This window comes from Giraffa tippelskirchi, chromosome 4 (assembly GCF_054371585.1).
Source record: "Giraffa tippelskirchi isolate mGirTip1 chromosome 4, T2T-mGirTip1v1.2.pri, whole genome shotgun sequence".
In the NCBI taxonomy this organism is placed as follows: domain Eukaryota; kingdom Metazoa; phylum Chordata; class Mammalia; order Artiodactyla; family Giraffidae; genus Giraffa; species Giraffa tippelskirchi.
In genome coordinates, this window is record NC_137278.1 from 169,329,820 (window position 1) to 169,355,758 (window position 25,939).

At 43.8% G+C, this 25,939-nt stretch overlaps 1 protein-coding gene across 5 annotated transcripts in view; it reads right to left on the reverse strand.

Annotated features, from left to right (window-relative positions):
* The window catches only part of LARGE1 (LARGE xylosyl- and glucuronyltransferase 1), a 607,716-nt gene that overhangs the window by 351,454 nt on the left and 230,323 nt on the right, over positions 1-25,939 (reverse strand). The window contains exon 1 of one of the 5 annotated variants that reach the window (XM_081591379.1): positions 17,594-17,942. The exons of the other annotated variants lie outside the window; for them this stretch is intronic. The gene's annotated coding sequence lies outside the window, so the exon portion shown is untranslated. Of the gene's footprint in view, positions 1-17,593; positions 17,943-25,939 lie in introns of those variants that run through there. 5 annotated transcript variants of the gene reach the window in all.

The window sequence follows — 25,939 nt, forward strand, 5'->3', positions numbered from 1 at the left end:
TCAGATAAGAGACATCCCTCCGAGCCCCTGTGATAGGTGTCTGTAAGGTCTGAGATTATCCAATCTGGCACATGTGGGCAGGTACACACACACCTGGGTTATTGTACGGGATGATGGAGCAGTTGTTAGTTTCTCCAAAAAGAAGGCTTTTATCCTCCTCACGTATTTGACACTTTTCAATCTTGGCACCTGTCGATTAAGAAGCTTTAGCACCGAAGAAGCAAGAAGGAAACGCAGCAGCATCAAATTCCAAGTATCTGATGGCTCATCTCTCTTATGACATTTATCTTGGCTTCCGAGGAGGAAAGAAGTTACTGAGCTTGTCTCTCCTCCCACGGGAAAGGATGGCACACAGAAAAAAGCCTTCACTCCCAGGAGTATAGCAAGGACATTGTCCTTAGGATGGCTTAAAAAATCAGGGACTTTAAAAGACCAATGTCACTTGCTGGGACATGACTGTAATAAGGCAGCTGCCAGGACTGTCTAAATTGTGTAGGATGTCTAAGATGATATCTATGACATTCTAAAGACAGACAAAAGAATGAAAAAAACAATATAAATGATTAACTCTGGGTCTTTTCATCCTGAGCTAAAGTCCATGATCCTCTTGGCACCTCAGTTCCCCCATCTGGAAAATGGAAGTAAAGATTCTGCAGGAATTCTTACATGAGACCAACCACATTTTAATTTAAGATCTATCAGTTCAGTTCAGTCGCTCAGTCATGTCTAACTCTTTGTGACCCCATGAATTGCAGCACGCCAGGCCTCCCTGTCCATCACCAACTCCCAGAGTTGACCCGAACCCATGTACATCGAGTCGGGGATGCCATCCAGCCATCTCATCCTCTGTCGTCCCCTTCTCCTCCTGCCCCCAATCCTTCCCAGCATGAGGGTCTTTTCCAGTGAGTCAACTCTTCACATGAGGTGGCCAAAGGATTGGAGTTTCAGCTTCAACATCAGTCCTTCCAATGAACACCCAGGACTCATCTCCTTTAGGATGGACTGGTTGGATCTCCTTGTAGTCCAAGGGACTCTCAAGAGTCTTCTCCAACACCACAGCTCAAAAGCATCAATTCTTCAGCGCTCAGTTTTCTTCACTGTCCAACTCTCACATCCATACATGACCACTGGAAAAACCATAGCCTTGACTAGACGGACTTTTGTTGGCAAAGTAATGTCTCTGCTTTTTAATATGCTATCTAGGTTGATCATAACCTTCCTTCCAAGGTGTAAGTGTCTTTTAATTTCATGGCTGGGATCACCATCTGCAGTGATTTTGGAGCCCAAAAAAATAAAGTCTGACACTGTTTCCACTGTTTCCCCATCTATTTCCCATGAAGTGATGGGACTTGATGCCATGATCTTAGTTTTCTGAATGTTGAGCTTTAAGCCAACTTTTTCACTCTCCTCCTTCACCTTCATCAAGAGGCTCTTTAGTTCTTCTTCACTTTCTGCCATAAGGGTGGTGTCATCTGCATATCTGAGGTTATTGATATTTCTCCTGGCAATCTTGATTCCAGCTTGTGTTTCTTCCAGCCCCACGTTTCTCAAGATGTACTCTGCATAGAGGTTAAATAAGCAGGGTGACAATATACAGCCTTGACGTACTCCTTTTCCTATTTGGAACCAGTCTGTGGTTCCATGTCCAGTTCTAACTGTTTCTTCCTGACCTGCATACAGGTTTCTCAAGAGACAGGTCAGATGGTCTGGTATTCCCATCTCTTTAAGAATTTTCCACAGTTTATTGTGATCCACACAGTCAAAGGCTTTGGTATAGTCAGTAAAGCAGAAATAGATGTTTTTCTGGAACTCTCTTGCTTTTTCCATGATCCAGCGGATGTTGGCTATTTGATCTCTGGTTCCTCTGCCTTTTCTAAAACCAGCTTGAACATCTGGAAGTTCATGGTTCATGTATTGCTGAAGCCTGGCTTGGAGAATTTTGAGCATTACTTTACTAGCGTGTGAGATGAGTGCAACTGTGCGGTAGTTTGAGTATTCTTTGGCATTGCCTTTCTTCGGGATTGGAATGAAAACTGACCTTTTGCAGTCTTGTGGCCACTGCTGAGTTTTCCAGATTTGCTGGCATATTGAGTGCAGCACTTTCACAGCATCATCTTTCAGGATTTGAATTAGCTCAACTGAAATTCCATCATCTCCACTAGCTTTGTTCGTAGTGATGCTTCCTAAGGCCCACTTGACTTCACATTCCAGGATGTCTGGCTCTAGGTGAGTGATCACACCATCATGATTATCTGGGTCATGAAGATCTTTTTTGTACAGTTCTTCTGTGTATTCTTGCCACCTCTTAATATCTTCTGCTTCTATAAACATCTACAAACATGCCTTCATTAGACAATGTTTTGATATGAAGCTAAGACTTCTGTAAGAACATGCCTAGGTAGGAAATTGTATTAAAACACTGCCTTCCTGTTTCATGTGCTAAAACCACAAAGAAATTGTCAAATGCTTTTGGCCTAGGTATCTTTAAGATGTAGGGAAAATGTAAAAAGGCATTTGTGAAGTAATCAGAGTACAGCATTCCTTTCTCCTTTTTATCTTTCCCTCCATTTTTTTTAGTTGTCTTGTTTATTTTTAATTTTTAGGGCAATCAAGGTTGTTGTTCCAAAATATACAACTTAATTGTTTATTGACATGCTTCTTCTTGTACTATGTCATTGTTATGTAATAATTAAATTCTGTTATTAAATTATAATTTAGTTATATTAATTACATTATTTAATTATATGGTAAAGGTACACCCAAAAATCCTGATGATATATTAAAATGACTTTAGCTCAGAACACAATTCAAGTTGGGGGAGTCAGCAGTGCCAAATGCCATTAGAAAACAGCCAAGAGCAAGAGACCTCACACGCCCTAGACAGTGAACAGTGCTTGACAGAGGGCCTGGAGGAATGCTAGGTTACTGTGTATGTTCTTAGGTGGAGTAAGAAATCTTCCACTGAGCATCTACCTGGTGGCAGTGCTGGGATGAATACATAAGATAATGTACAAGAGGCATTTAGATTCCCGTACTAGGTATGAAATCAAGACTTGGTAAAAATTTCTTAGTAGTAATTTATCTCATTAACATCAGTCAAGCCACTTTTTCTGTCAATGATGGATGCTAGCTTTGAAATCACCTCCCATCAGTCTGCGTAACTGAAGTCTTCAAGGCCCACACAGTTGCAGTAGAAGGGAGGAAAATCCTTGCCTGCAGGGAGGAAGTCAACACAGAGGAGGAAGCAGAGGGGTTTCCAGCTGTGCTGCCCTTGGGCAAGTCGCTGAACACCGCTAAGTCTCAATGAACAGGGAACAAACTTTTCTGTCACTTTCCAGGGCCATTGGGAAATGTTTTTGTTTTTTTTTTTAAAAAAAAAAAAACAGCTTATGGGAAAGGCCTAGATTGGACAGGCAATCTTATGGGAATAGAACACAATGTTCTTCCTAAGTGAAGATACATAGGACTCAATCCATATTGCTATTCTGATGAGCCTGTTGTTTAATTTACTAGTAAAAACAGCCCTCTGTGTTCATGAAAGCATTACCATCTTCATATTATAAAGATAAGGCAAAACTGAAGACAAACAATGTTCATAGAGCTCTGAAAAGCCATGTGAGTCATTCCAACCTGGTGGAGGGTACTCATCATGTCAGAAGGCTCCCGATGTTACATTAGTTCCAGGAATAGACACGAGAAATAAACAAGACAGTGAGCAGGCCCCTGACTGGCCACCATTTGCTAGCTGAGGCCTGGAGTGACCTTGCCCACCTGCTTTAGTGTAAAACCCAAGCCCTGCTCCCTGTGAGAGGAGCCGTGCCACAGTCCCCAAGTCGCCATCACCTCTCAGTGAAGTGGCTGCAAGCACAGCTGTATTTTCTAGAATATTACAGGGGCCTGGGACCCCGAGCCATCAGGCAATATATTTCCTTCTCAAGGAAACAACAAACACATCTGAAGCAAGTAATATCTACAGTTTCTGGGCCAAGAGATGTATGTATGGGTCAATGCCTCACAACATGAATAAATGCAAAAGAATCAAACTGACCTCTACTGTTGTCGGTATTAAGATTTAGACGGATGATGTGCTTGTTCCCAGAGAGGTTGGTAGAAAGTGGCCAGAGAGAAAATGAGGCCATGGGGAGAAAGAGATATGGCATGTCCTTAAGGTCAGGCCATTTCAAAAAACATCCTCACACAAATGAAAAGAGCCGCGTACATGTCAACCTGTCGCGAACTATTATTTTATTTCCTGCAATATACAAGCTTATTCCAAACCAAATTCAATAGGTTTTCACTCACTCACTCATTCATTCATTCATTCAATCTACACCTTTATAAAGCATCTGCAATATGATAACATGAGGACAGTTCCTCAAGGAACTGAAAGCCCAGTGCAAGGAAAGAGAAGTCAAAATGACAGTGCGAAGATTACGTATAGGACTAAGGACAGCGTGTGCTAGGGGAACACATAGGAGCACCTCCGAACTTAGTCTGAGAGGTTCAGGGAACCCTCTAGGAGTCATCACATCCATGCTGAGAGCTAAAGCATGAGAGGAGACACGTTCAAGCAGAGTTAACAGCAAACACAAAGGCTCAGAACCATAGATCCCATAGTCTTCCCAGGCACCCCAGCATGCCATAGTAACCCCCCCAGGAGCACTGTGGATGTTTGAAAAGCTCCTGAGAAGTATAGCAATTCTCAGTATCTCTGGGCACTTCCTGTGCGACCAGGTAGTTCGAGGTTTCCACAGTAGATTATATCACATCCTATATTTTTTGCAAAGCTGGGTTTTCAGAAGTCGCTGTGGTGAAAAGCAGTAGCTGCATGAAAATTAATGTGCAATGGTTGTTCAGTCTGATGCTAAGGTCTGAGAAGAAGGTCTGTGGATGTTTGCCCAATAGGTAAACAAAGAATGGGACGACAGAGGATGAGATGGTTGGATGGGATCACCGACTTGATGGACATGAGTTTGAGCAAGCTCCAGGAGTTGGTGATGGACAGGGAAGCCTGGCATGTTGCAGTCCATGGAGTCGCAAAGAGTCGGACACGACTGAGCAACTGAACTGGCTGACTGAAACATCCCACAAGTAAATGGTTGTGGTTATTTAAGAGGGAAATAAAAATATTTTTTCCTTCAGTTTATGTGTGTTCTCTTTTCAAACAATTACTGAACTGTTAGGACATAAACCACTTAATAAATGGAATAGCTAAGTCTTTGATTTGGCCTATGAGCAGGGTGAAAAAAGGACTGAAATTTTTACACCAAGGGTCCCAAGAAATGAGAAAATGTGGGAAACCTTTGGATTAGAGTCCAGAGAGACAATCCATAGAGTAGATAGAAAATCCTTTCATCTGACTAAGATACTGAGGACCAGGTGAGGACTGGATTGGTGAAAGATGATGCTGGGAAGGTAGACAGGGCAGATCCCAGAAAGTCTTGCAAGCACATGTATGAACTTGGCCTTCACTATGAGGCCAGGGGAAGCCACAGAAGAGTTTGAAACTTCACTGTTGCACAAAATACTACCCAACTTTTACTGGATTTTGCTCAGTTTCTTGGAAGGGCTGCATTTCAGCCATGTGGATACCACACTGTGGAGTCCACTTGAGGAGTGATGGGTGAGGACAGGTGAGAACCAGACCAGTTCTGGCAGAAGCCCTTGTGAGGTTTCTGCAGAATGGCTTGCAACATCACCTCATTCACTGAACCTAAGGAAAAACAGAGTGTAAAGTATAGAATGCTTTACAAACAAAAGTTATCACTGGCTAGCATTCCGATATGTGAGCTGCATATTCCAAAAGTAGCCAACCAACAGTGAATATCAGTCCTGCCTTGACCCCTCCTGTGGTGGGTTGCTAACATCTCCTTTCCTTATTCTGTATCACTGCCAAAGCTCATGAATGGTTACTCCTCTAATTCTTAAAACAACTTTTGGAAAAAACAAGAAAGAGCTATATGCTGAACTCTGGACTGCTTTAGCTTCAGGAGGCATTTGTTTTTATTAAAAGTGTTAGTCACTCAGTTGTATTTCAACCCTTTAAGACCCTATGGACTGTAGCCTGCCAGGCTCCTTTGTCCATGGAATTCTCCAGGCAAGAATACTGGAGTGGGTAGTCATTCTCTTCTCCAGACTGCTTAACTTCAAGAGTCATTTGTTTTTATTAAAGTATAGTTTATTTACAATGTTGTGTTAGTTTCTGCTGTATAGAAAAGTGATTATATATATATATATATATATATATGTATTCTTTTTATTCTTTTCCATTATGATTTATCACAGGATATTGACTATAGTTCCCTGTGCTGTACAGTAGGACCTTACTGTTTATCCATTCTATATGTAAGAATTTGCATCTGCTATTCCCAAACTCCCACTCCATCCCTCCCCAAACCCCTCTCCCTAGGCACCACAAGCCTGTTCTCTATGTCCGTGAATCTGTTTCTTTTTTGTAGATAAGTGCATTTGTGTCATATTTTAGCTTCCACATATAAGTGATATCCTATGAAGATCCAACCAGTCCATCCTAAAGGAAATCAGTCCTGAATGTTCATTAGAAAGAGTGATGCTGAAGCTGAAACTACAATACTTTGGCCACCTGATGCAAAGAACTGACTCATTGGAAAAGACTCTGATGCTGGGAAAGATTGAAGGCAGGAGGAGAAGGGGACAACAGAGGATGAGATGGTTGGATGGCATCACCGACTTGATGGACATGAGTTTGAGTAAACTCTGGGAGTTGGTGATGGACAGGGAGGCCTGGCATGCTGCAGTCCATGGGGTCGCAAGGAGTCGGACACGACTGAGCAACTGAACTGAACTATGGTATTTGTCTTTCTCTTTCTGACTTACTTTGCTTAGTATGATAATCTGTAGGTCCAACCATGTAGCTGCAAATGGCATTATTTCATTCTGTTTCATGGCTCAATAATAGCCCATTGTGAAGAAGCATTTGAAACAATGCATGTTGTCATTTCTCTCAAGTGTAATCTAAGAGTTCTAAGAATGCTGACTCTTCTTGTCTGCCTGTGTGATACGATTTACAATAAATATGGAAAACCCATCTCCTAAAACACTTTACATGAAGGCTTCTTTTATCCTCTAAAGTGTCATATTGAAGAAAAACTTCTTACCAGTCACAGAAAAGCTTTATCAGCCTAAAGCTAAACTGACTTCGTCACTCCCACATCCCTGGCATGTCCATAGTTAGAAAAAAAAAAAAAATAACAGTAACAGGAAGACAAAAGTCTTCCTGGCCACCCTGGGTCTTTGAAAGATGGAAGGAGAGGGATGTCTTAAAGGCTGACCGAGAGTGAGCGCCTAGCAGAGGAGCCAGGAGCACATGTGCATCACATGATCCTTCTCTTGTGCAGGACAGAGAATGGTCAGGGGACAGAGATGTCAGCTATTCCCAAGATGTCCAGCAGAAAAACCTGCTAGCTCTGAAAACTGCATAAAAAAAAGCTATCCTATGTTTACTAACCCTTCCACCTCACTGCTCAGGGTTCCAGGAAGAATGAGCCCTATAGAGCTACAAACAAGCTGGGGCTGTCCTCCCAGCCATCACTCACCCCTCCCCAGGGAAAAGGAGCGACACAGCTGATCAGGAGTCTATGTGAAGGATGTGTTAGCTCTCAGCTTGACCCTGCTTCCCTGCTCTTTCAAGCTCCATCTGCCTATAGGGAGCATGTGTCATGAGTCCCCAGGGAGAGGACCTGATGTGGTTTGCTCTGCTGCTAAGATGGTCTGATTTGGGTGAGGAAATTAGTTTACCTCGTGGAGACACATTCATTCCCTAGATGATTTCAACAACAAAAAAAGTGGTATCTTGATCTCTTTCTGCCTGGTCCTATGTGTCTCTCTCAATGGGTTCTCACCTCAGATATGGAAGGGAGGAGTACTATGTATTGATCCTTAAAACCTTAACTCTATAAAGAAAGCAAAGAACCAAGTCAGCTGGTAGAAAGGTAGGTTTGACAAACCACAAATCATTTGCATCTCAATGGCTCAGCAGTAAAGAATCTGCCTGCAATTCAGGAGACACAGGTTCAATTCCTGTGTGGGGAAGATCCCCTAGAGAAGGGAATGGCTACCCACTCCAGTATTCTTGTCTGGAGAATTCCATGGGCAGAGGAAACTTGTGGGCTATAGTCAATGAGATCGCAAAGAGTTGGATACAACTGAACACAAATATAATATGGAGTCTCTATTGTATTCAAGACATTATTCAGCTGATGGGGACACTTGGGGAAGAAGGCAGATACAGTCTTTCCTTGGGAGCTATTTATAGTTCAACAGGAGTATAAATCAACGCCCCCACAGTTATTTATTTAGTTATATTTGTGGTAAGTGCAAAGTGCTGTGAGAGAGACCTCATCAAGAATTTCTGTCTTAGAGAAGAAGAAATATCATATGACATTCCTTATATGAGGAATCTAAAAAGAAATGATACACACGAAAGTACTTACAAAACAGAAAGAGACTCACAGACTTAGAGACGAACTTATGGTTGCAGGAGGGAAGGAGGGGGTAAGTGATCATTAGGGAGTTTGGGATGGACGTGTACACACTTCATTATTTAAAATGGATAATCAACAAAGACCTACTGTATAGCACAGGGAACTCAGCTCAGTGTTATGTGGCAGCCTGGATGTCAGGGGAGTTTGGGGGAAAATGGATACATGTGTACATATGGCTGAATCCCTTCGCTGTTCACCTGAAACTATCACAGCATCATTAATCGGCTATATCCCAATACAAAATAAGAAGTTAAAAAAAAACAAAACAAAAAGAAATTATCTGTTGTGGTCAATGTCTCCACCTCATGGGCAAGCCTAAGACTCAGGAACCACTCTCAATACCAACATTGCACCCTCCCCAACCCCCTATCCTGGACCAGAGCTAATCCATCATCCAATCCTAGCTACTTCATCTCCCCATCACCTCCCAGGCAAATCAGACTCTCTCCATCCCTACCAGCAACTCCACACATCAGTTTCCCAGCTGGTCTCTCCCCCTGACTGCTGCAAATAGTCTCCCAATTGATCTGCTTGGATCCATTGTTTTTTAAAGTTATTTTTAATTGTGGTAAAATAAACATAGCATGAAACTTACCATCTTTAAATGTACAAGGAAGTGGCACTAAGCACATCCTTATTGTTGTGATCGTCACCATCCATTTCCAAAACTCTTTTTCATCTGGCAAAACTGAAACTCTATACCCATCAGACAAGAATTCTCCATTCTGCTTCCCCTCAGCTCCTGGCAAAACCACTCTACTTTCTGTCTCTCTGAATCTGACTACTCTAGGTATCTCCCATAAGAGGAATCACACAAGATTTGTCTTTGGACAGCTGGCTTCCCTCGCCTAGCAGAATGTTCTTGGCTCACAAGTGCCTGATTTCCATTCTCTGCAGCACCCAGCATTGGGGAACAAATGAGCACAAGAGTAAAACCTGACTTGCATGGGTTCAGGAAAGGCATGTGCCTGAGAAAGGGAGATTTGATCCAAGAACTGAAAAATGACAAAGAATTAATTAGCAAACACAGGAGAGATAGTAGATCCAAAATAGAAGGGCAGGAAGTCAAAGTCCTCATGGGAGAAGGAGGTTGGTAGACTTGGGAAACTGGAAAACAAACTACATAACACAAAGCAAAAGCCAGAGTGGGGGGAGGAGCACGAACAGGGAGGGGGTTCCAGGTGATGGACTGCCCCAAGCAACAGGACCTAAAGTCCTGAGCAAAGGGATAATCAGACTTCCCCGGTGGCTCAGTTGGTAAAGAGTCTGTCTGCAATGCAGGAGACTCAGATTCGATCCCTAGGTCAGGAAGATCCCCTGGAAAAGGGAATGGCTACCCACTCCAGTATTCTTGCCTGCAGAATTCCAAGGACAGAGGAGCATGGCAGGCTACAGTCCACGGGGCCGCTAAGAGTCAGACATGACTGAGAAACTGAGGCTTTCACTTCTTCACTTTCTCTGAAGACATCCAATCCCAACAAGTTCTAGTGTAAACAGTACTATACTGTTGAGGGGCTTTTCAAAAGAACTGTCTCTAAGTAACTCTCCAAGACTACCCCTACCCAACACATAACGATTGTAGGCAAGGCAATAACCCTAATTTCTTATATGCATTGTCTCAGTTAATCCTCTCAACATCTTTTTGAAGTAAATAATTCTCTCCCATCTACAGGATAGTAAATTGAAGTAAAGACAAGTAACTAGCCCAAGGTCATTCTGCTGGTAAGTGAGAGTCTGAGATCTAGACAAGGTTTGTCTTCAACATCCATGAAGTTTTCACCAAATCATGTCCTTCTGAAGCCTGGAGGTTTTTTTTTTTTTTTTTTTAAATATTTATTTAAATTCTTATTCCAAAATACAATTCTATGTTTTGAGACATCACAGACACTACAGCAGTCTAAGCAAGTTGTAGGTGATATTTTAGTAACAAAGGATATTAGGATTTTTTTTTTTTTTTTTGCAGAAAATATAAAAAAGTAGCTAATATAGATTCAGTGCTCACTGTACTTGCTGGGAGACTCACGTCACAGCTCTAAGTTTCCCCAAAGAAGCCAGATTCTGGAAATGAAACCAGAGGAGCAACAGCCAGTCTGTTATAGGTGCGAGAATCCTCCAAGCCACGTCACTGGTCACATGCAGTTCTTTGCATGTGACAGTGTGTCTGGTAGGTTCAACCTACACATCACATGGTTACAGATCCAAAGGGAAGAAAAAACATTTGTTGTTCTTCAGCTGCTCAGTCGTGTCTGACTCTTCGCAACCCCATGGACTACAGCCCACCAGGCTCCTCTGTACATGGGATGTCCCAGGCAAGAATACTGGAGTGGGTAACCATTTCCTTCTCCAGGGGATCTTCCCACACTAGGGATGGAACACGTGTCTCCTGCATGCAGGTGGATTCTTTACCACCTATCTCAGAATGCTTTCTAAAGACAATTAAACAGAACCAAGAATGGCATCAAGTGTACTAGGCAAATTTAAGTGAAAAGCCAAAATACATAAAGACCAATAGGGCTAAACAGTAAAACGTGAAAGTTAAAGTCCAAGATAATATACAACAGGAATAGTAGATGATATTTTATTCATTCCCACGGAGGCTCTGAGATCCTTGAAAAGGGGTTGGAAAACTTTTCCTATAAGGGTCCAGATACTAAATATTTTTGACTCAGCTGGGTCATTTGTAGCTCAAAGTAGCCATAGACAAAAAAAAAAGAAAACGTGCTTCAAGAAAACGTTCTTTACAGAAACCTATGGTGAGCCTGATTTGACCTTCAGTCCATAATTTACCAACCCTCTCACCCTCCACCCTCCCCACTCTCCCTTCACCCCCTCTCCCCTCTCCATCTCTCTCCCTCCCTCTATCCTTCCCTTGTTCTCCCTCTCTCCCTCCCCCTCTATCCCTCCATCCCTCTCCTTCCCTCCCAACCTCCCTACCCCTCTCGCCAAAGTCCCAGAGTCTCCCAGTGATGCTCTCCTCAGGTGTCCACAACATCCTCCCTGCTCTACCATCCAATGTTCTCTGCTAACTCTTGGGTGCCTGCCTTCACATCCCCAGCTGACGTGAGAATGGGTACACCTGCCAGAGTGGCACCAGTGCCCTGACGCCACCCTCTCCTTCTGCTCTGGACTCACAGCTTATGCCCAGTGTTTCTCTGTCCCAATTTTTGGGATGGAGCATCCAACTGGTCACAAGCTCGGGGATTAACCAGGCCTGGGTCACAGGTGCATTCTTAGTCCCAACAGCCATGGTCAAGGATGGAGCAGACCTGTGATGCCAAACATATTTAGGGAGGTCTGCCGGAGCCGTGGGCAACAGCCTGTTCTTTGAGAGGGGCTGGTGTTCACCTCACACATGTCTAACATCAGAAAGAGAGGAAGGGTGACTGGGATCTACAATCCGAGAGCAACAGCAGACAGACTGGAGGAGCACAAAGCCAAGCTGGAATCAAAAAAGTACTTAAAGGAAGTGGGATGTGTTTACTCAGATAGGGAAGAATCTCAAGGACTTGGAGAGAGACCAAATGAGAGTGATAAAAATAATCATATGGATGAAAAAATCCAGTATGCAAAACTATAAAAATACAATTGTGGCGTAGGCTGCTCTTATCTTATGTAAAAAGGGGTACTACTCAACAGTTGCAGAAAGCTGCTTTTTAACCCCATAAGAGGCAGGATACCAGAGAATAAGAACCCAAGCAGGGGTACCTATCTGACTCAAGGAAGTTGACAGCAAATTCCAACAGGGGCTGCGAATGGGTACAACACAGTGTCTGAATCGACATAAATAATTAGGTATAAGTAATCAACCTGAATGTGTATGCAGAACATGGGAAGGGGAGGTTAACTAGCATTGCAAACAATTCTTCCCTTTGCATCAGAATTCAACATGGAGATGCTAGAACAGGAAAACTCATTAATTTCTTTGATTTCTATGTCCAAATGGACCTTAGGCAATGAGAAAATAAATCTCTGCTCAAATTCTGTTTTTAGCGTAAGCACTAGAACCAGTTCTCTCTGCTTCTCCAAGCTGACCCAGATCTCTCAGCGTTCTTTAAACACATGCTGAGATCTGAGGACAGTGTGTGGTTACGAGGTGGCTGATCCTCCACAGTTTGTTGTGATCCACACAGTCGGAGGCTTTGGTGTAATTAATAAAGCAGAAGTAGATGTTTTTCTGGAACTCTCTTGCTTTTTCTATGATCCAGTGGATGTTGGCAATTTCATCTCTGGTTCCTCTATCTTTTCTAAATACAACTTGAACATCTTGAAGTTCACGGTTCACGTATTGCTGAAGCCTGGCTTGGAGAATTTTGAGCATTACTTTACTAGCGTATGAGATGAGTGCAATTGTGCGGTAGTTTGAGCCTTCTTTGGCATTGCCTTTCTTTGGGATTGGAACGAAAACTGACCATTTCCAGCCCTGTGGCCACTGCTGAGTTTACCAAATTTGCTGGCATATTGAGTGCAGCACGTTCATGGCATCATCTTTCAGGATTTGAAATAGCTCAACTGGAATTCCATCACCTCCACTAGCTTTGTTCGTAGTGATGCTTTCTAAGACCCACTTGACTTCACATTCCAGGATGTCTGGCTCTAGGTGAGTGATCACACTATTGTGATTATCTGGGTTGTGAAGATCTTTTTTGTACAGTTCTTCTGTGTATTCTTGCCATCTCTTCTTAATATCTTCTGCTTCTGTTAGGTCCATACGATTTCTGTCCTTTATCGAGCCCATCTTTGCATGAAATGTTCCTTTGGTATCTCTAATTTTCTTGAAGAGATCTCTAGTCTTTCCCAATCTGTTGTTTTCCTCTATTTCTTTGCACTGATCGCTGAGGAAGGTTTTCTTATCTCTCCTTGCTATTCTTTGGAACTCTGCATTCAGATGGGACTATGCCAAAGTCTTTGACTGTGTGGATTACAATAAACTGTGGAAAATTCTGAAAGAGATGGGAATACAAGACCATCTGACCTGTCTCTTGAGAAACCTGTATGCAGGTCAGGAAGCAACAGCTAGAACTGGACATGGAACAACAGACTGGTTCCAAATAGGAAAAGGAGTACATCAAGGCTGTATATGGTCACCCTGCTTATTTAACTTCTATGCAGAGTACATCATGAGAAATGCTGGGCTGGAAGAAACACAAGCTGGAATTAAGATTGCTGGGAGAAATATCAATAACCTCAGATATGCAGATGACACCACCCTTATGGCAGAAAGTGAAGAAGAACTAAAGAGCCTCTTGATGAAAGTGAAAGAGGAGAGTGAAAAAGTTGGCTTAAAGCTTAACATTCAGAAAACTAAGATCATGGCATCTGGTTCCATCACTTCATGGGGAATAGATGGGGAAACAGTGGAAACAGTGTCAGACTTTATTTTTGGGGGCTCCAAAATCACTGCTGATGGTGACTGCAGCCATGAAATTAAAAGAAGCTTACTCCTTGGAAGGAAGGTTATGGACAACCTAGACAGCATATTTAAAAGCAGAGACATTACTTTGCCAACAAAAGTCCGTCTAGTCAAGGCTATGGTTTTTCCAGTGGTCATGTATGGATGTGATAGTTGGACTATACAGAAAGCTCAGCGCTGAAGAATTGATGCTTTTGAACTGTGGTGTTGGAGAAGACTCTTGAGAGTCCCTTGGACTGCAAGGAGATCCAACCAGTCCATCCTAAAGGAGATGAGTCCTGGGTGTTCATTGGAAGGACTGATGTTGAAGCTGAAACTCCAATCCTTTGGCCACCTCATGCGAAGAGCTGACTCATTGGAAAAGACTCTGATGCTGGGTAGGATTGGGGGCAGGAGGAGAAGGGGATGACAGAGGATGAGATGGTTGGATGGCATCACTGACTCGATGGACATGGGTTTGGGTAGACTCCGGGAGTTGGTGATGGACAGAGAGGCCTGGCGTGCTGCGATTCATGGGGTCGCAAAGAGTCGGACACGACTGAGCGACTGAACTGAACTGATCCTCCACAATTCTGAGCGGAGTTCCGCTACAGGGCAGAACCCTTCACGACCACCACGAGGGAGAAGTGCATCTGAGACAGACAGTTTTGCATCTCGATGCCCAAGGCATCGTGGTGGGGGCACAAGTGACCCTCCCTCCAGTTCTTTTTCTTGATTTTCTGCTAGTAAGAGAGTTGCACACTGAGGACACAGTCTCAGGCCTTTAGGCAGTGAGTATTAATGGCAGAATTAGCTTTAGAGTTTTGTAAAAAAATAAATAAATAAAAATATTTGCCAGGTACCCACCCACAAAACTCCAGTTCAGCGTGTATCACATTACGTTTTTTAGTTTAATACGGATCTAGGAATTAATTATCTGCCACCTGCCAATATGAGAGACTTAAGAGACTTAGGTTCGATTTCTGGGTCAGGAAGATCCCCTGAAGCAGGGCATGGCAACCCACTCCAGTATTCTTGCCTGGCGAATCACAAGGACAGAGGAGCCTGGTGGGCTACAGTCCATAGGGTCCCAAGGAGTTGGACACGACGGAAGTGACTTAGACAGCATATTAAAAAGCAGAGACGTTACTTTGCCAACAAAGATCCATCTAGTCAAGGCTATGGTTTTTCCAGCAGTCATGTATGGATGTGAGAGTTGGGCTATAATGAAAGCTGGGCTATAATGAAAGCTGAGCAGAAGAATTGATGCTTTTGAACTGTGGTGTTGGAGAAGACTCTTGAGAGTCCCTTGGACTGCAAGGAGATCCAACCAGTCCATCCTAAAGGAGATCAGTCCTGGGTGTTCATTGGAAGGACTGATGTTGAAGCTGAAACTCCAATACTTTGGCCACCTGATGCGAAGAGCTGAGTCATTTGAAAAGACCCTGATGCTGGGAAAGATCGAGGGCAGGAGAAGGGGACAACAGAGGATGAGATGGTTGGATGGCATCACCAATTCAATGGACATGAGTTTGAGTAAGCTCCAGGAGTTGGTGATGGAGAGGGAGGCCTGACGTGCTGCAGTCCGTGGGGTTGCAAAGAGTCAGACACGATTGAGCGACTGAACTGAACTGACTGAGCACAAGCACAGAGCCCTTCAGACGGCTCTTGTCATATAGCCAGCCTCGAAGACTGCTGGTGTAGGGCAAGAAACATTTAAACAAGGATGCAGACACCTTAGCCAAGGAGGGAAAGCAGATGTGTAAAGATCTCTATGGGCCACCAAGAGAGGTCTGGAGCTGCTTGTGCAGGGGCTAAGTACTGCAGCTGAGTTCACACTTAAGAGGTGGCTCAGGAGAGGGCTGAAGGCAGAGCCCCACTGGAGATGTCAGAAGAGGCTCGTCTCTGCACCAGGTGGGAGGAGGGGCTGAATGGATGTGGAGTTTCTCTGAAACTTCATGAATCCAAGATTCACACAAGGTAGTACATCCTGTGGCCTCTGGAATGGTTTTCCAGGCCAATGTTCAGATTCGATGTGACAGAAGATTCTGGGAGTTCTACCATGCATTAAACCTAAGCTGCTTTTCCCTTTTCCCCTAATGGGCTTGCCTATCTCTTATTTATCAAAATTCACTCCCAAATACTCAGAAGGTGCTTTAAAAACAGCCCCCTCACCCCAAAATACCTTCTTGAACTGACTCTACACACATATACTATTTATGAATGTACAACACATATACTATTAATGAATGTACAATGAGTACTTGTCTCAAAGACACTCCTTCTGCAGATCTCTCCATGGCTTACCTCTGACTTCAATGAAACTTGGCCCAAATGTCTGCAGGTCCGAGACACCTGCCTTGAGCACTCTGTTTCAAACAGCCCCCTATGCCAAGTGCCACTGGTTATCTGCCTTCCCATTTTTCCTCATAGAACATCCCACCATTTGCCATTATATTTTTAAAATTTAGGATCTGTCTTTCCCAGGACTTCCCTGGCGGTCTAGTGGCTGAGACTCTGTGCTCCCAATGCAAGGGTCCACGATTCCAGCCCTGGTCAGGGAACTGGACCCCACATGCCACAACTAAAGACCCTAAAAATAAATATATTTTTTAAAAAGTCTGTCTTTCCCATCACAAAGTAAACTTCCTGAGATCAAGACATATGTTTCGCTCACTGGTTACCTCCAATGTCTAGAACAGCACCTGGCACAAATTTCTCTCATCTTCATGGACTGAACAATTAATGTAGGAATCAATCTATGTACCAGCCACTTGCTGGTTACAGGCTGTAATGGGTTGACCCATGTTTTCCCCAAGTTTGTACTCTGACGCACTAACCCCAAACACCTCAGAATTTGGAAACAGGGTAGTTGTAGGTGTAACTAGCTGAGGTCACCCTGCAGTAGAGTGGGCCCCTATTCCAGCATGACTGGTGTTCTTAGAAAATGGGAAATCTGCAAAGAAGCATGCAGGCAAGAGAAGGCTGTAAAAGACCAGAGTGATGCAGCCACAAGCTGAGGAATGACCAGAAGGAGACACTAGACAGATCTTCACTAGCACCTTTGACAGAGCACAGACTTGCTCATATCTGGATTTTGGACCTCCGGCCTCCAGAAATGTTAAGACAATAAATTTCTTTTGTTTGAGCCACTCGGTTTGTGGCACTTTATCATGGCAGCCCTAGCAGACTAATACACAGGGACTCCAAACCAAGGATGTTCCATTCCAATCTGGAGCTATTCACAGTTCCCATCTGGATCACCCAAAACCACATTCTCCAGGCCACTTTTAAAAAAATGGGATTTCCATGGAGCCTCTGAACACTGAGTTTCTCTGGTGGCTCAGAAGGTAAATAATCTGCCTGCAATGCAGAAGGCTCAGGTTCAGTCCCTGGGTTGGGAAGATCCCCTGGAGAATGGAATGGGTACCCACTCCAGTATTCTTGCCTGGAGAATTCCATGGACAGAGGAGCTTGGCAGGCTATAGTCCATGGGGTCACAAAAAGTTGGACACGATTGAGCAACTAACACTTTCACAGAGGCTCTGAGCAATGATAAAGGGTAATAAGCTTTGGGAGTAAGTGGACAGGTAAATGAGATAACCATTTCCGGGGCAAATACCCTCACATGAATTCAGAGGTACAGGCATGTTTACATCAAAATCAGTCAGTAGTCTCTTACCTGAACCTTCACAGCTCCAAAACTGAGGGGAAGTCCAAAGAAGGTCTTTGATAAACAAACACGTATCCACCAGGTTTTACAGTAACGATTATCTGGGAGCAGCTCTTGCCCCACCTGACAAGGCTTTGGGAGGCACATTAAAACAATCTAAACAGCTGTGCCATCCTTCTGGGTCCCAAAGAACAGACTCTTGCCTTTTGGAAAGGGCGAAGCCCACCCATGAGGGTGGAAGATGCAGACTCTTCTCGCGTTTAGCAAAGAGAATCCTGACTTTCAGATGTCTCATTGAGACGCTACCCAGAAGGCAAGTCATTATTTCAACTCAGATGTCTTCCCAGAATACCCCCTTGTCATCTGCTTTCAAAAAAACTGAAAAGATGATGTTGTTGGAAATGTCATCTGCCTGTTACGCAGAAGCAAAATCAAAGTGCTCTTTGTGTTAAATGTGACTATCATCTCACTTGAAATCCAGAGCATAAATGTTACTAATACCCTCTGCAGTCACCCAGCCTGCTATCAGCTGGAGGAGGCTGCAAAGACAGATTCAGATTTTATAATTTTGCCACTTATTTTTTCTTGTTAATTTAAAAATAGCACAGTGTTTTAATTGCACTCAATTTAATGTATATACCTGCCAGTTCCAACACCCTTCATTATTTATATTGCTGGAAAAGCACTTAAAAATCAAATTGCATAATTTGTACTTGTACATCTTTAAGGTAGATTTATATCTGAAATTGTCAAATAGCGGTGGGCAGCATGGCTCTGAATATTAAGTTTTAACAAGTCATCAACCCCTAAATACATTCAGAGAATGATGAAAATGGGTCATTAGTTATTTGGGTAGGTAGCTACTAAAAGACGAGTTGAAAGGTCAATTCATGTCTGTAATTTCTAGGCGCAAGGGATCTAGGGCCAGACTCTTGAGGGGAAGAGAGGAAAGAAAGGAAAAGCAAGCAATCACAGGACACACGGACATTCCAAATTCTATTACCAAGGTCCCTCCCACAGGGGAGGGACCAACACAGCATCACCTGACATATTAACATCACACTGATAATTTGAACTTCTTGTTGACTCTGCAGTTTTGTTAGAAATATTATATAAATCTGTGTATTGTGCTATGCCAATTGATTCAAAAGGTCTCTTCACAGCAGTTGCAACAAAGTTGCACATGAAAGTAACATCATGAAAGTTACTTATGTCTGTGAAAATCGTGTTGCTTGGGAAGGGGTCTGCAAGATACTCAAGTTGAAGAATTTAGCCTGAAGAGAGATATATGAAACAAATGGCCTGTGATCTGTCCCTGGTGCGCCCCCACTCCCATCCCTTATCCTTCACCAGAGCACCGCATGCTGTTTCCTATCACCCAGGCCTCTACTATTTCCTCCAAATGGAAAATTCTTAAACAACTCTCAAGTTTCCTGACACCCATCCACAGAACTCCCACAGGCAGAATTTAGTTCTTCTTTGGTTGGTTCTGCCACTTTGCATGCAATCTTCCACTTCAGTAACTATCTCTTTGTATGAAACCCTCTCTGGTCACATCTGTGTTCTCAGAAAACAGAAGGCTGCTGCAAACCATAGACCACGTGCCTCTGAATCACCAGATTTACCCCAACTAACGCACAATGTGCCATAGAGCAGAAGCTCGGTGAAAATCCACTTCTGAGTGCATAACTCCCTGGGGGCCAGGCACTCTTCTGGGTGCTTGCCACTGTGTTATCTGAACCCAAGGGAACACCAGAGACGTGGTTTGATTTCACTGGGACTTGGGAGGCCAGTCCTTAACCCAAAGTGACACCAAGAGCAGGAAGCAGAGTAGAAGTTCATCCCAGGTTTCCTGGCTTCAACCTACCACGTAAGAGGAAACCGTAACAATGATGGAAATAGCAATAGGTAACACGTTATAACCTCTCATGTAACAAGTACTGTGCTAGGCACTTTGCATTTTAATTTTAGCCTTACAACACTGTAAGACATATGCTGTTATTATTTCCATTTTTAGAGGAGAGGAAACTGAGGAAAAGAATGATTAGGCAAGGTACCACACAGTCCCACAGCAACTAAATGGCGGAAATGGTATGTGAACCACCCACCATACCTGCCTCTTCCCAGCAGGCTGACTGTTACTCCACCGGGATACCCGGGAACCCTTTCGGCAGCCCTTGGTGGAAAGCTCAAGTGTGAGTCCAGAACTACGAGACTAGAACAAATGTCTTACTGGAGGCAAATACCACCCCCCACCCCCACCCTGACCCAGAGTGTATGACACAGCAGCATCTTCACGTTACTAGCATTGGTTGTAATAGTGACAAGACTGCTCTAGCCTGAAAGCTGCCCTTTGACATGGAAGCCAGGAGGTGGAGGTGGTGGTGACACTAAATCATCCAGAGATACTAACATAGGAGTTTTACAGTAAGAAGCTCTTTAATAAGACATGAAGCAAGATTTGGTACCAAATGTGTTTGCCCTTAAGTCAGCAGCATCAGAAATCATCTCAGGTGGTACCCACAGTGAGTACAGAATGTGGCCGGGGAAGGAGTGTCATATGACCCTTCTCTCTGGAATCCCTTCTCTTTGGCATCTGTTCCCTTTCTCTACTCAAATGCCCCACCAATGGCACCTAGACAACAACTTACAGGAAACATATGAGAAAACCATGACACAGTGATAGACACCAGTAAGAGTTCAAAGACTGGCCACAGGCTATCCATGGGTTTTATACTCTCACGTCCCTGGTGCAACTAGGGTGCAACCTACCCTCAAGGAACAGGATTGATGCAAGAGACTCCTTGATGACGTTTTCCTTAAGGATTAATCTTGTGTTTCATTGGCTTCCTAAGTAGTACTGCCTATTGGCAAGGGAGTGCCTCACTTAGGGACAGTCACGGCTGCACAGAACCCCATGTGGAACTGTGGAATTTCAGGACGTAGTGCACTGGAGGTCACTGTGTATATCACAACACATTTCTCACTAGTCATGAGTCATGTACCCAGGGATGGAGAAAAATGTCGCCAAGCCTGCTAAAGTGTAGCCAAGAAGCAAAGAACCGGCTACAGATTGCTACTCTCTCCTCCCTGCAATCGCCTGCACATTTGGCCATGGTGGTTCTCCAATCCCATTTGCCTTCTCACAGCCACCTCCCCTTTCTTCCCTTCACCCTTCCTACTGTACCAGCTGAGGTCTGAGCTTTTTACTTCCCTTCCTTAAGGTGCCCTGTGACTTCTGCTGAGGGTCCACATCATCTCGAGTCTTCATTTTGATGACTTCCTAGAGTGGAACCGCCATGCTTCTCCAGACTCCTAACAGCAGAGATCTCCCTGGCAATGAGTATGTAACCAAGACAGAGTCCACTGAAGTCTGTCCTTCAGCTCTATACCCATGGAGGGGAGGAGACAGCATCTGGCTCAGGAAGGGATGTGGGGGAAGCTGTCACAGGTCCCGGAGGTGGAAGAAGGACAAAGGCAGCATGATGAGGGCCTGGAAACCCTTGGTACTAGGTGAGTGCTGAGAAAACATAAGGGCATTAATACACAAAAGAAACCCAGATTGACTCTGCCTGAAATGCTGAAAACATATCCTCCTGGAAGCATCTATGAAAACGTGTGGAAATACCTGAAAATATGAATATGAGGAACACATGCTATTAAACTGCATTCAAAATTGCGCTCCTAATACCCAGACTATGGAATCGAAGCATGCCCACTGGGACATCTCGGGGAGCGGGGGATTTCTGTGTTTGGCATGCTATAGAAACAACAGCATCAGAATCAACTGTAAGGTTTGTCCAAATGCATGTTCTTAGGCCATAACCACATTCTGATTAAACCAGAATCCCCGGCAAGGATTTCAGGAATCTGCATTTTTTTTGAACAACCCCCCCCCAAGTGGTTTTTATTCCCAGTAAAGACAGAGGACACGGAGATATAAATTTGGGGAGTCAGAACTGGGTTCTAAATCTGGTCCTGAGGATGAGGACATCTTTGGAAGATGTCCCTCATCTAAGTGATGTCCCTGCTGAGGGCTGAATGTGGGACTGGTATTCAAATGCCCACAACCCTGTAGAGAATAGAGAAATAATCCTGACACAAGTAAAGCAAAGAGCATTCATGTCACGTTCTCAAGGCACCTCGACTTTCTCAGCTGTAAAATGTGGACGACCCCAGCTGGTTGTGCAAGATTCAGACAAGAGGAGGCAGACGTGGAGAGCAATTAGCAGAGGGTCTGGCACAGCCTAAGTGCTCAAAAGATGATATGTTCTTCTATAACAGTATCTATCGATCCATCTACATGGGTGCATATAAATTTACCAAGTATACAAACAGATGCAGCAAAACATGGCAAATTTCCCTCTCTTCTGTGGGCACCTGAACCTTTAACCCATCAGAGCTCAGGGATACAGCAGGCAACCTAGCCTACAGCTTACCAGGCTGAGAAACAATGCTTCCTTTTGTGAACCAGAGCTTAGGAACCAGCTTAAGACCACCTGACTCCCTCTTTCCCTGGCATATCCAATCCATCACCAAGTCCCACAGGTATCACAATATCTGTTCTTATTGTTCAGTTCCTCAGTTGTGTCCAACTCTGCAACCCCATGACTGTAGCACGCCAGGCTTCCCTGTCCTTCACTATCTCCTAGAGCTGGCTCAAACCTATTGAGTCAGTGATGCCATCCAACCATCTCATCCTCTGTCACTCCCTTCTCCTCTTGTCTTCAGTCTTTCCCAGCATCAAGGTCTTTTCCAATGAGCCAGCACTTTGAGTCAGGTGGCCAAAGTATTGGAGCTTCAGCTTCAGCATCAGTCCTTCCAATGAATATTCAGGGTTGATTTCCTTTAGGAGTGACTGGTTGGATCTCCTTGCTGTCCAAGGGATCTCAAGAGTCTTCTCCAACACCAAAGTTCGAAAGCATATCCAACCCAAATACTTCTTAGCCCCTCCACATGGGACCACCATGGCTTGGACCAGCCCCAGCTTGTGGAAGACAATGCCTCCTTCTGGGTCCCCTGACTGAAATATTGCTCCCAGCCAACACTCTCTCCACACAGCGGGCCCCTGCTCCGAGCCCATCAGTGCAGGGTTGCCAGCATTCAGCAAATAAAAATACAGAATGCCCAGTTATGTCCAAACTACACAATTAACCATGGTTTATCTGCAATTCAAATTTAACTGGCTGTCCTGTATTTTATCTGGCAACTTTTATCAATGGCTTTCTGCTGCACTTGGAATCAAAACCAATCTCCCGACTAGCATTGGCAAGCCTCACACCACTGGCATCGGCCTCACCCTCTGCTCTCACCTCCGGTTCTCATTGTTACCTGAGCACATCTATCTTATAGCCTTAGGATGGCTACACTTGTCATTCCCTCCATCTATGATGTTCTTCTCTCAGATCTTTGCTTGGTTCTAGCTCTGGCTCCATTCAGCCCTTTACAGTAAGTATTCTACACATGAACGAGCTCTGCTCCGAGAGTGCATTGGTAAGTCTGATTTGTTCATAAGTCCAACAAAATTAGCCTAGATACCCAACTAATACAATCAGCTGTAAAATACTGCACTATAATAGGGTTTATAATACTTTTCACACAAAGAACAAACACAAAAATAAAATTTTTATATTTTATATATTTTATATTTCATATATTTTTTCGTTTTCAATGATTTTTGTTGATATATACTCATATAAAATAATTAAATTTATATATGCATAACTATTTTGTACTCAAACACACACTGTTCACTCAACAACAATTTTTTTTTGAGTATCTGCTATGAAAATATTTTTAATCTTATAGTACAGTACCATGCAGCCATGGAATTAAGATGCTTGCTCCTTGGAAGAAAAGCTATGACAATCCTAGACAGTGTAATAAAAACCAGAGACATCACTTTGCCAGCAAAGTTCCATATAGTCAAAGCTATGATTTCTCCAGTAGTCATGTAGGCATATGAGAGCTGGACCAGAAAGAAGGCTGAACACCAAAGAACTGACACTTTTGAACTGTGGGGCTGGAGAAGACTCTTGAGAGTCCCTTGAACAGCAAGGAGATCAAACCAGTCAATCCTAAAGGAAATCAACTTTGAATATTCATTGAAAGAACTGATGCTGAAGCTCCAATACTTTGGCAAAGAGTATACCTGATGTATACTCCAATACCTGATGCTAAGAGCCAGCTCATTGGAAAAATCTCTGACGCTGGGAAAGATTGAGGGCAGGAGGATAAGGGGGTGACAGAAGATGAGATGGTTGGATGGCATCATCCACTCATCGGACATGAATTTCAGCCCACTCCAAGAGAGAGTGAAGGAGAGGGAAGCGTGGCCTGCTGCAGCCCATGGGGTTGCAAAGAGTCGGACACGACACAGCGACTGAACAACAACCACACAGTAACATGAAAAGTACAGCAGTGCAGTACAATAGCTGGCATACAGGGGGTTGGCATCAAGTGAACAGTCAAGAGTTACTGACTGGAGGACGGAGAGGAAGTGGGAGATGGCAGAGCTAAAGGATCCTCAGCAATAGGAGATGGAGGGAAAGCTGCAATTTCATCACACCCAACACTCATGGCACAGGTGCTGGTTCCTTGCTGGAACCAGATGCATGTTTGCATCTTTGAAATCATAACTTGAACGTTCCTATGTAAGGGATTTACTGTAACCTAAGATGGCCTCTTCAAAGACATTCTCCCTCAGGGTCTAGCTCTTTATCTTATTGTTTTATAATATTTATTGCTAGTGGACAGAATTTCTTATCATTGCCCTTACTGGGATGCAAGTTTTATGAGGGCAAAGACTCTCTTAGTTATGAATGTACTCCCAGAGCTGAGGAGCATGGGTGGCACATAGTGGGTACAAAATAAACAGTTGTGGAGTGAAGGAATGTTGGAGAAGGCATTGCATTCTACTCTACTAATGAGAGCCCCACAGAAGCGGTGCCAGCTGGAAACACCTGGCAGGTGGGGGGATGGGCAGGTGGCAGTTCAGGAGTGTACATGAACTCAGGTACGGTTCCTGATGGGAAAGTGCGGCAGGACAGGAGGGGTCTAGGAGGCAGCAAGGGGACCTGTTTGTCAAGGAGGTCTGATGCCAACTGGGACGCCTACCTAAATAGCAAAGATATCTCAATGCCAATCCTTGGCCTATTCTCCCTCAAAAAGAAGGGCTCTCACATAGAAAACAAACTTAGGGTTACCAAAGCGGAAAGGCGTGGGGAGGGATAAATGAGGAGTTTGTGATTAACAGATACACACTACTACATATAAAATAGAATCAACAAATATCTACAATACAGTACAGGGAACTATATTCAGCACTTTGTAATAACCAACAATAGAAAAGAATTTGAAGAAAATATATACATATGTATGTAAAACTGAATCACTTTGCCCTATACTTGAAATGAACACAACATTATAAATCAACTGTACCTCAATTTTTACAAAAAAAAAAAAAAAGGAGGGCCCTCAATCAGCTTCTCTATCCATGCATGGTAAACAATAAAACACCATGACGGCAGACAACTTCCACATGTTTGCTTTCCCCCAAGATTCCACGCAACCACATATGGTAGTTATGATTGTTCTCATTTTGTTGTTGTTGTTCAGTAGCTAAGTTGTGTCTGACTCTTTGTGATCCCTGGACTGCAGCACTCCAGGCTTTCCTGTCCTTCACCATCTCCTGGAGTTTGCTCAAACTCATGTCCATTGAGTTAGTGATGCCATCCAACCATCTCATCCTCTGTCACCCAGGCTCAGCAAGGTTAGGTAACATACCCAAGACAACATAGAGAGGAAGTAACCAAGTCAGGATTTAAATGCTGCGAAACTTAACATGTTCAACGTAAGAACTTGATAGTTGGGATGCATAGGATGAAACCGAGGCCTAACACCCTCTCTACCATAACATCCATCTATAAAGCAACTACACGAAAAGTAGTTCTTACCTCTCAGAGACGCAACAAAAATTAAATGTGTGAATCTTAACTGCTGAGAACAGCACCTGGCACACAGCAAGTAGAACCTAAGTGGTCAGCATCTCTTTAAGCTCAAATGTTTGGAGTCCAAATTCCTTGTATGCCGCATTGTTTTGAACATATCCTCTGGCTACCCTCCTCCTCCTCCAGACACATCACCCTTTCTCTCTGGACCTGGGTCTCATCTAAAAGTTGACAGAAGTGGCCTTGGCTGGTCATTAAGTCCCCAAACTGACGAGCTGGGCTCTCTGGGATCTGTCTGCTTCTTCCCTCTGATTGATACAGGCACTCTACTTGGCCCCATTTCATCTTCCGAATTCTTCAACCACCACTCACTCCCCGGCCTGAACCCCCTCCAGTGATCTCCCCC